Consider the following 10,234-nt stretch of genomic DNA (forward strand, 5'->3'; position numbering starts at 1 on the left):
TTGTACTTTTGTGCTCTTGTGTTCCTTCCTTTTTGCTACTATGGGTTCTTCTAAGTTTCCTCTCTTAACTCCTCATAATTATGCTACTTGGAAAATTGATGCATGGAGTAAACTTATGGAAAAAGGACTCACTCATTACATTGATGGAACTATTGTTGCTCCCACTGATCCTAAGGTTGATCCAGTTGGTCACTTGGATTGGCTCACTAAAAATATCATGGCAATTGGTACCTTAAGAAAATATGTATCAAAGGACCTCATTTTTCATATTGAGAAGTGTACTCTAATCAAGGATGCTTGGCAAAAGTTTCAAGACTTGTATGGTCAAGTTGATGAGATTAGGGGATATCAAATTGATAGTGATCTCACCATGTTAGATCCCAAGAACTTTGATACTATACAAGATTATGTCACTAAGGCAAATGAGTTGAGGGCACAACTCAAAGATTGTGGCATTGATAAAAAGGATACTCAATTGATATTCAACTTGATAGGCAAGCTTCCACAAGAATATGCAGCATTTGTTTCTAGTTTCCAAACCCATAGGATGACAATGGGTTCAAGCTACAAAATGCCTACATTTGATGCTTTCAATGAAATGTTGATGATGGAACAAACTAAGTTGATGAGCATGGGCATTTTTAAGGCTTCTAAGTCTCAAGCATTAGTGGCAAATCAAGGGAACAAAGGAAATCAAGGAAATGACAACTCAAACAAGAAGAAATGGCAATCAAAGCCTAACAAAAAAGCACCATCTTCTCCACAACAAGGAGATTCATCCTCTTCCAAGAGAGATAATTCATCAAAGAGGGAGAGACCTACTTGTGCTTATTGTAAAAAGACTGGTCATGAAGAGCATCGTTGCCATTCTAAGAAGATTGATGAGCTTACACATATCATCAAAAAGCATAACATTGATTTGCCTAAAGTCTACAAGAAGGATGATTCATCAACTTCCACTTCCTCACATTCAAAAGGAAAAGGGCAAGCATTCATGGCTTCTACAAGTGGGAAGACTCACTCTTTTGGAACAAGAAAAGGAAAAGCTCTATGTGCTACTATTAGTCATAATTCAGAGAGATGGCTTCTAGATTTAGGGGCTTCTCATCATATGGCATCTTCACAATCTATGTTCTCTACATTTGAGCCTTGCACCATGCCAAAGATTTTGATGGGCAATCATACATACATGGATGTGATTGGGAAAGAATCTATTGACATTGGGGATAACTCCTTCAATGATGTGTTGTGTGTACCCCACTTGACAAACAATCTCCTTTCTATCTATCAAATCACACATGGCACAACTAAGAGAGTTGTGGAGTTCACACCTGACTCAGTTTTCATATCATTGCAACTGGGGTGGTTGATCATGCATCTCGGTTATACTCCTTTTCAGATTTTGTTGATGATGATGATTTCACATTTGATGATTCTATACATGATGATCACACTTCTTGTGAGGAGAACTTTGGACACTTGAACATGGGGATTCTCACATGTGACTCCATTCTCGAGCCTTGTATTTCATCTCCTCATATTGATATCACATCACCTATTGCACCTGATGATGCGGATAGTGCGACAGTTTTGCCTCATGCGATTTAGTGCAGCAGGATATTCATTGTCTTCTAGCTTCAGATTCATGGGATGATTACTTGACAGATATTACAGATTTGTTCATGGAATCCTACATTGCAGATTTGGGAAACATCATTGATGACATTCATCTTCTCTTTGACTAAGGTGATCCTTCTTCGATTGTTGTGAGGGCACACTCTGACCCTCTTGTTCATTCTCTACATGATCATTCTTTCGAGGTTGACATGATTGTGGATACTTATGTACAACAGTTGGAGGAGGTCTCTTTATGTTTTGAGGAGACATGTGAGTCTTTGGGACATGTTCTACATCCATCTCCACTAGATCTTGGAGTGCCTTTTTCAGCAGTGTGGCACAGTTTACCACCTTTGGAGGGGGTATCTTTCAACATCAACATGGGGACACTTGAGCAGTTTTCAGAGATTCCTTTCATCATGAGTTCTCTTCATACATCTTCCCTTCATGATTGGGGAGACTTCATGGATACACCTTTGGTTTTGTTTCTTCCTAAGGGGAGGAATGTTGTTCGACGTTCATGGAGCAATTTCTTCATACATCGAGCTTCTATCATTAGTGCAGATTCCACATTGAGGGGGGGCTTCCTAGCTTCTCTTCTTCTCTCATATGGGGGGGACTTTTTCCTCACATGGGGTTTTGTCCTTTACATTCTTCTATGAGAGTTCTCTTGTATGTTTTTCATCTCTCTTTTGGGGGAGGGTTTTTTCCCATTGGGTTTTTCTCTCTTTCCCCACTTTGTGAGAGATTTCATTGCATTGGTTTGCATGCATTTGCATTTGTACATGGGTACCGAACATGGCCTCGTAGCCGGGACCCATCTTGCATTACTTAATTGCATTGTAGACTTAAGTGCATTCCCCTAAGTTGCACTTAAGGGGGGGTGTTGGTGTAAATAATTATTCATCATGGATATTATTACACTTTACTTAAGTTTACTTAGGAAATGCATTTCATAGTAGTTTGGGTATGAGACACTTGGGTGTTTGTGCCACATTGGGATAGTGTGTGTAGGAGAAATTCCACCTTTTATGGTGTTGATCTTGTTGTTACACTCCACATTCAGTGGGTGATCCACCTCATGTGGACTATTATATTATTTCTCCTACCTACCCACACCTATTTCCTACCTACCCTTGTTTCTTATTGAGCCACATGTCATGTTTGTGTGCTCACATATCCCTAGCCTTGCCTATATAGGCAAGCTCATCTACATTGTATGTAATCTAGATATTGATCATTTTCTATTGATGAGAATACAGTTTATTCTTGTCCTATATTGTGTCTATATTTTGTACATTTCATTGAGCTCTTGATCTTGGCAGAATCTCACATATATTTTTTCTATGTTATAATAATCCACTCATGTGAACTCTAGAGGTTTGAGAAGCTTTTTTCCACCCACCTTTTTTTTGAAAGTGTGATAATATTTTATAGATGATAATCTAGACACTTCTTTATCAAAAATTAATTAGACACATTAAATATAAAATTAAATCTTACAAAATTATATTAGATTTGAAATAAATATTAATACATGATATATTGGATAAATTATATTAATAAAAAATTATAAGAACAAATAAATCAAATATTATATACAAAAGAAAACACATTATATCTTATTTTTGAGTAAAAATTATTAAATTTTAATAATTTTTATATAAACCAAACATCTTTATTATTTAAATTTCAAATGAATAATCAAATATTTATTCTTCTTTATTTATAATTATTTTAACAAATGTCTTTTAAATAAAAAATCATAATATAACTTTTACCTAATATTTTATGTATTTATTGTTAGTATTAGCATGGTGTGATGGTTAAGTTGTGGCGTTGTTGTTCTTGCCATCAAGTTTCAAACCTTGTTGTGATGTTATGGTTGAGTATTTATTGAAATGTCAATGAGGTCCCCAATTTGTGACCTCTTGTTTTTAAGTATTTATTTAAATGGGATGAGGTCCCCAATTTGTAACCTTCTATTGTTGAGTATTTATTTAAATGAGATGATGTTACGATGTTATTGTTGAGTATTTATTGAAATGTCATGAGGTCCCAATTTATTGAAATGTCAATGAGGTCCCCAATTTGTGGATGAGGTCCCCAATTTGTAACCTTCTATTGTTGAATATTTATTTAAATGAGATGAGGTCCCCAATTTGTAACCTCCTATTGTTGAGTACTTATTTGTAACCTGCCTATTGTTGAGTATTTATTTAAGTGAGGTCCCTCATTTGTAACCTCAACGTGGATGAGGTCCCCCATTTATAATCTACAATTGTTAAGTATTTATTTAAATGTAGATGAGGTCCCCCATTTCTAATCTACAATTGTTAAGTATTTATTTAAATGTAATGAGGTCCCCCATTTTTAACCTCAACGTTTAATATCTGTTAAAGAACTTTGAAAAAATTCATACTACTCATCATTAAATTCCAAAGAAAGAGATTGAATTCTAAAACTCAGTCTCCAATATAAATGAACTAAAAAGATTATATAAATCTATATAAAAGCCTCCACCATAAAAATTGATATTTGAACTTCTTTTTATTACTTGTAAACCAACCAAAAGTAGAACAAATACCCACTTGCAGCTACTCTCTTATCGTTTTAAACAAGGCATAATCATTGCTTTGCTTTGTGGTTGTGGTTGGACATGCCAACACCCAGTGATTTTGCAGAAACTGACATCTCTTATGAATATGGTAATGATTGCTCTACGCCTGCTGCAGCAAATTACACTCTCACCAACAATGGCCATCTTATCTATACACTATAATTTAAAATGCATCATGCACAGTCTAAAATCTAAGGAAATCTTGACCTGTCAAATTCAACGTCTCCATTGGAGTTAGCTACCCTTTCTTTATTACTTGTGTACTAATAATCAATACTATTTGCCTTCACTTTCCTGAACAAGATTAGTTTCAGTGTAGTATTGGTGGGAAAAGCATTTATGAGGATAATGCAACGCAGAGTATTGAGCCAAAATTTGTGCAGTTTGATTTGAAGGTGCAGTGGTGAGAATGGGGCGTGGTGTTTGCAATGCAGGAGGACAAAGCTCATTGGGCTACCTCTTTGGAGGAGCTTCTCTACCAACAGAAGATACTCCTGCAAACAATGGCAATAACAACAAACTAATTTCAAACACCCACATTACAGATACAGACACTCAAAATAGAGGAAAATCCAATACTGTAAGATGTTTTGTTTTTGCTTCCTATTTATAAAAAAGCGTTTTCATTTAGAGACATTAAATTTCTACAGTTCATATTGAATTATCATGTTATTTTGAGATTATATTGTGTGAGATTGTTTTCATCAATGTTTCAAATCAAATTTCATGATTCATCGTCAAGATGCAATTGAGAGGGATCATAAAATTTGATCCGAAACATTGATACAAAAAAATTCTTACACAATACAATCCAAAAATAACACAATAATCATTTTCATTGCACTAGATTGGTTATTGAAGGCAACATGATTAGGAGACTGAGCTTGATATCGTTTTGCAGAGGACTTCTATAAAAGTGCAGAGCGTACCAGGAGGAGATTCTTCTCTTGGCTATCTTTTTGGAGGACAGAAATGAGAAGCTGTGCTCGTCGTATCATATTTCATGGTATATATTGAAATTGCTGCTTTGTCGATTGTTAACTTATGTGTGAAATAAAGGTTTGCCTAAGAAGGAAACGATGGCCTTTGTACATCTCATAGTGCAGAATTATTGTTCTTTAACTGCATTGAGATTTGTTTGTGGATAGTTTCAAACAATTCTGCAGACTATTGTTTCTTTATCTTGATGTATTTCTATACCTTTCATTCAAATATGTTTTCACTCTTCTCTCCTTTTTAGATCTCACTTTCAACTTTGTAATTATAAGTTTTGGTTTGAACTTTAATGTCAATTCCATGTCTTGAAATCTGAACTTGTGAATGTGAAAATTCAGACGTGAAGAGTTTATGTGGATTAAACAATTAAGAAGTTGTTTTCTCTGTCTTAATCAAGAATCAATAGTGATGCAGGATAATTTTGTGATTACTTAGGGGAGTCTAACTTTGCGATCATGTAGGGGAGGGGCCAATAGTTGGGCGGAGATCTATTGTTAGTGTAGTTTTCAAGGTTTGTAACATATTTATACTACTAATTGTTAATAATTAATCTACATGTAAATCAACAAACGATCAAATGTGGGTTAAGATGGACCCTTAAAAGACATATGAGAATTTATGATTGTCATAAAAAATCATATATGCATTTATTAACAAGAGAAATAAATACATTTTCACTTCATATGAAAGGTCGTCACTACCCAATATAAGTGGGTCATTTATAAAATAAGATGCTTATATAAACAAGTATTGTTGTTTTGTGAAAAGATAATATTGTTATGTGTACAATTACTTCGTTAGCAATGTATATGCATTTGAGTACATCATATTATACCTTGTTTTTTTTATCATGAATTATGAAAGGTTGTCAAAAACTTTTATGATAATTTAAAGTTGAATATAAGTTGTATTTTAAATAATGATGTGTTGTTTTTATAACAATTTCAATGGTATTTTTGTGTTCAACTATTTGTTCATATGTGTTGGATACAAAGGTTAGAGATAACAAGATTTATAGTTATAAAAAGATATTGAGATCATTTAGGTTTCTATGTCTTAATAAAGGATCACTACTGATGCAAATTAACTTTGCGATTATGTAAGGGAGAGGGATCAATAGTTGGTTGGGGACCTATTGTTGGTGTAGTATTTGTGATTATAAGATTTAGTCTTGCAACATATGTATATTGCATACTATTTTAATTAGATTAGCATGAGAAGGGCCCAAACCCACCACATTCCAACCATCAAGGCAAATGAAATGAATCTTACAAGAAGTCAGATTGAACAAAAAAATAAAATTAAAAGTGTCTTAAAAGTAAATAGGAAAAGCACAAAAAAATGTAACAGAGAACCAACCAACAATTAACTATCATTAAAGGACTTCGGTCCCTTTCAAACCTGTCATTCTTTCTACAAAATATGCAAAGGATCTTTGAAGGAAACCTCATTGGTTGGGATAGAGGAACCAAAATCACCTTCAACCTATGAGGGAAGTTGGGGAGTTCAATCAAGTACTTAGGTCTTTTATGAGCTTGTTGTAACATGATACTATGGGCCGAGAGCACTGCATCTCATCTTAACCATTTTTTTTCTCTTTTGTACATTCTAGCTCCTACTAAAGAGCTTGAATACTGAGATTTGTATTTTTTACTAAGACCCTATAATACTCCATAAGCTCTAGGATCTTCTTCATGAGGACCTCCTAATTCTCCTTTAAATTTGCAACTTCAATTTCTGGTTGACTATTCTTAGCCTCTTTTTCAATAACCTAAATCTCATGTGCAATTACTCTCCATCTTTTAAATGTCTCTAACATTTTCTTATTTTGATCCCACGCCTTATTATGGAGGTTTTTCTCTAGCCACTTTTTATCTTTTTGAAGACCAAATTCTCAAGAGTCTAAATCTTACTCTTGGCCTAATGTAATTGGGCCATCTGCCACTGAGAGAGTTCCATGTGGGTATCAAAAACTATACAAATCTCCTTTGTCTTCTCTTGTAATTTTAAATATAGAATGAATTGATTTTTAGTTGGTTTAAAAATGGGAACCTCTTCTGGCTCCATTGCATAGTGTCAATAATTAATCCACATATAAAACAACAAATGATCAAATGTTGGTCTAGATTGACCCTCACAGGAACTTTATGAAAATATATAAATGTCATAGAAAATCATAAATACATTCATTAACAAGAAAAATATCTACATTTCCACTTCATATGAAATGTCATCACCATCCAATATAAGTAGGTCATCTATAAAATTAGATGCTCATATAAACAAATATTGTTGTTCATGGAAAATACTATTCTTGTCAGTACAACTATTTGGGTACCAATGCATATGTGTTAGAATACTTCATAATATATATTTCTCCTATCACAAATATAAATGGTGAGCACAATAAATACTTTGCATTTTATCATGAACTATGAAGTGTTGTCAAAATGTTTTATTATTATTATTTAAAGTTGAATATAAGTTGTATTTTAAATAATAATGTGTTGTCTTTATAACAATAAATAGTACTTTTTTGCTCAACTATTTGATCATATGTGTTGGATACAAAGATTAGAGGTAAAAAAGATTTGTAGTTATCAAAAAGTATTGAGATCATTTAGATTGCCTATAAGTTATATTTTAAACAAGAACAAGTTGTTGTTTTAAAAAAAAAAAATTGTTTAACTACTATGGATTTCATTATTAAATTTTAGTTGAATATTTAAAAATTAATTTAAAAAACACTTCTCACTAGACATGTTGATGTAGTGAGTTGTGTGATGAGTCACAATTTCAAACCTTAATTATTGATAAATAAGAGGTCATGTTCCATTTCTAAGAAAATGAAGTTCCTACAAAATCCTATGTTACTACATGCTCTAAAAGTTAGTCTGTGCCACTACTAGCCTCTATGTCCTAGTAGGTATATTTAATTATTTTATGACCTCTCATTTTTAAAATGTGATATAGGCTTTAATCTATCTATAAATTAAAGTTTGAAGGTCTTTCTCATCATATAAATCAGTACATCAACACATCTAGTGAGAAGTGTCCTCAAAATATTTTCTCAAAGATTTGGTTAAAACTTTATTATGGAATCCCTAGTAGTAGAACAAAACATATCATTCATAGTTAAATGGTCAAAATATCTTTTGTTAACCATAAATCTTGTTATCTTTAACATTTATAACCAACACAAATGATTTAATAGTTTATTAAAAAAAAAAATTATCATTAGAAAAATAGTACATTTTCATTTAAAATCACATTCTTATTTAAAATATAATTTATATGTAGGTTAAATGGTCAAAATATCTTTTGTTAACCATAAATCTTGTTATCTTTAATATTTATAACCAACACAAATTATTTTAAGTGGTCATAGAAATGTTTTCGATAACTTTTCACATTTCATGTGTTGAAATGCAAGGTATCTATTGTACTCACAGTTTACATTTTTCATAGGACAAACATATAATATGAAGTACTCCAATGCATATATTTCCACCCCAACAATTGTACACATAAGAACAATTTTTTTATATATAAATGTTGGTGTAACTATTACATTACTATTATGTTATGTAACTATTCTATTTATACAATTGCATTACAGTAAATCTCCTTCCTTCATGTACATATTGCTTCACATCTAACATTATAATCACCTTGATTGAAATGATATTCTTCATATGGTATAAAATATTGTGATAGGAGAGTATATCCACATGATTTCTAACCAGCTATGCTTTAGGCCAATCCAAGTAGGACTTGGGCAGAAGTTGGAGGATTTGAGCCATTTTGCTAAAGGTTTTTTATAAGGAGTGTGTGGATGGAATTTTGAAGGTTGTGTTGATTAATAGTTTACATTATAGATACAACTACCAATCTACCATTTTTGTTGGTGTTTAAAATTTGGACATGATCATAGCAGTTTGGTAGAATGGATTGACATAGAATGATAAAAACTTGATATTCAATAGATTCAATCGAGATAACTTTACATTCATGTGTATTGGCTTATAAAGCCATAATTCTCTTGTGTTAACTACCCTACGAGAAATAATTCCTATCAACTAACTCTAAACAACTAAATATTTATTTTATTTATTCTAATCTAACTAAAATCTAACTACAAATGTAATATTTCCCAACACAAATAGCATTCTTGAATGTTGGTGTAAAGAAATCTAAAGTTTTTTATTTGTACATTGATTTTATTTTTTGTAAAACCATAATAAAATATAAGGTCAAAGGATCAAACTAGAAGAAAGAGAACCAACTTAAATGATAATGGCATCTTAGGTTTGAATCTCTACCTAGTAGTGTAGAATTACATTTGTTTAAGAGATATTGTCATCCATTAATGTGTAGGAGATAACATTGGAGATTTTATTCATTGAACATTTTATAATTTGATTGGCAAATAAAGGATTAGAAAGACGTGTTTTAGCTCAACCAAGAGACACATTTGTGTAGTTTGGTTTTTGCATTAATAGAATTTGAAAAGATGGTTGATAAAGGCCATCAAATGATGAATATTTGCATGTATTGATACATGTAGATAATGATGGTTCTTTAGAGGAGACATCTAGGATGACTGGGAAGTTGCTTGTTCTACTAGATGAAAGAAAAAAAAAGACTAGAAAGTTTGACAATTAAGAGAACTAGGGACATTGAATTTTTCAATCAAGAATTTGTCCTAGGCTTCAAACATATGTAAGAGAAACCACAACTCATCATGTGAAATTGGAAAAGAAAGGTTAGACCAATGCAATTTTAAGAGTGGATTTGAGCTTCCATAATGGTTCATTCAATGATTAGGTCTTAGTAGAAATTACATGCCACCATTGGCTGGAAAAATTAGAAACTATATTGAGAATGATTTAAGTTATTAGTTCAAAATTCACTATTTTTTATTTTTCTGATTACCTTAAAGTGATAGTAGAACTATTTGTAGTAAAATTGCATTAATATGAGGAAATAAGGTTTCACAAG

The 10,234-nt window shown here is 32.2% G+C and overlaps 1 long non-coding RNA gene across 1 annotated transcript; it reads left to right on the plus strand.

Moving 5' to 3' along the window:
- The first annotated feature begins 4,440 nt into the window (after positions 1-4,440).
- LOC131028718 (uncharacterized) lies at positions 4,441-5,470 on the plus strand. Its single transcript, XR_009102642.1, has 2 exons — positions 4,441-4,817; positions 5,139-5,470. It is a non-coding gene; the product is annotated as an uncharacterized LOC131028718 (long non-coding RNA).
- Positions 5,471-10,234: the final 4,764 nt, after the last annotated feature.

Source organism: Cryptomeria japonica, chromosome 1 (genome assembly GCF_030272615.1).
Source record: "Cryptomeria japonica chromosome 1, Sugi_1.0, whole genome shotgun sequence".
Classification (NCBI taxonomy): Eukaryota; Viridiplantae; Streptophyta; class Pinopsida; order Cupressales; family Cupressaceae; genus Cryptomeria; species Cryptomeria japonica.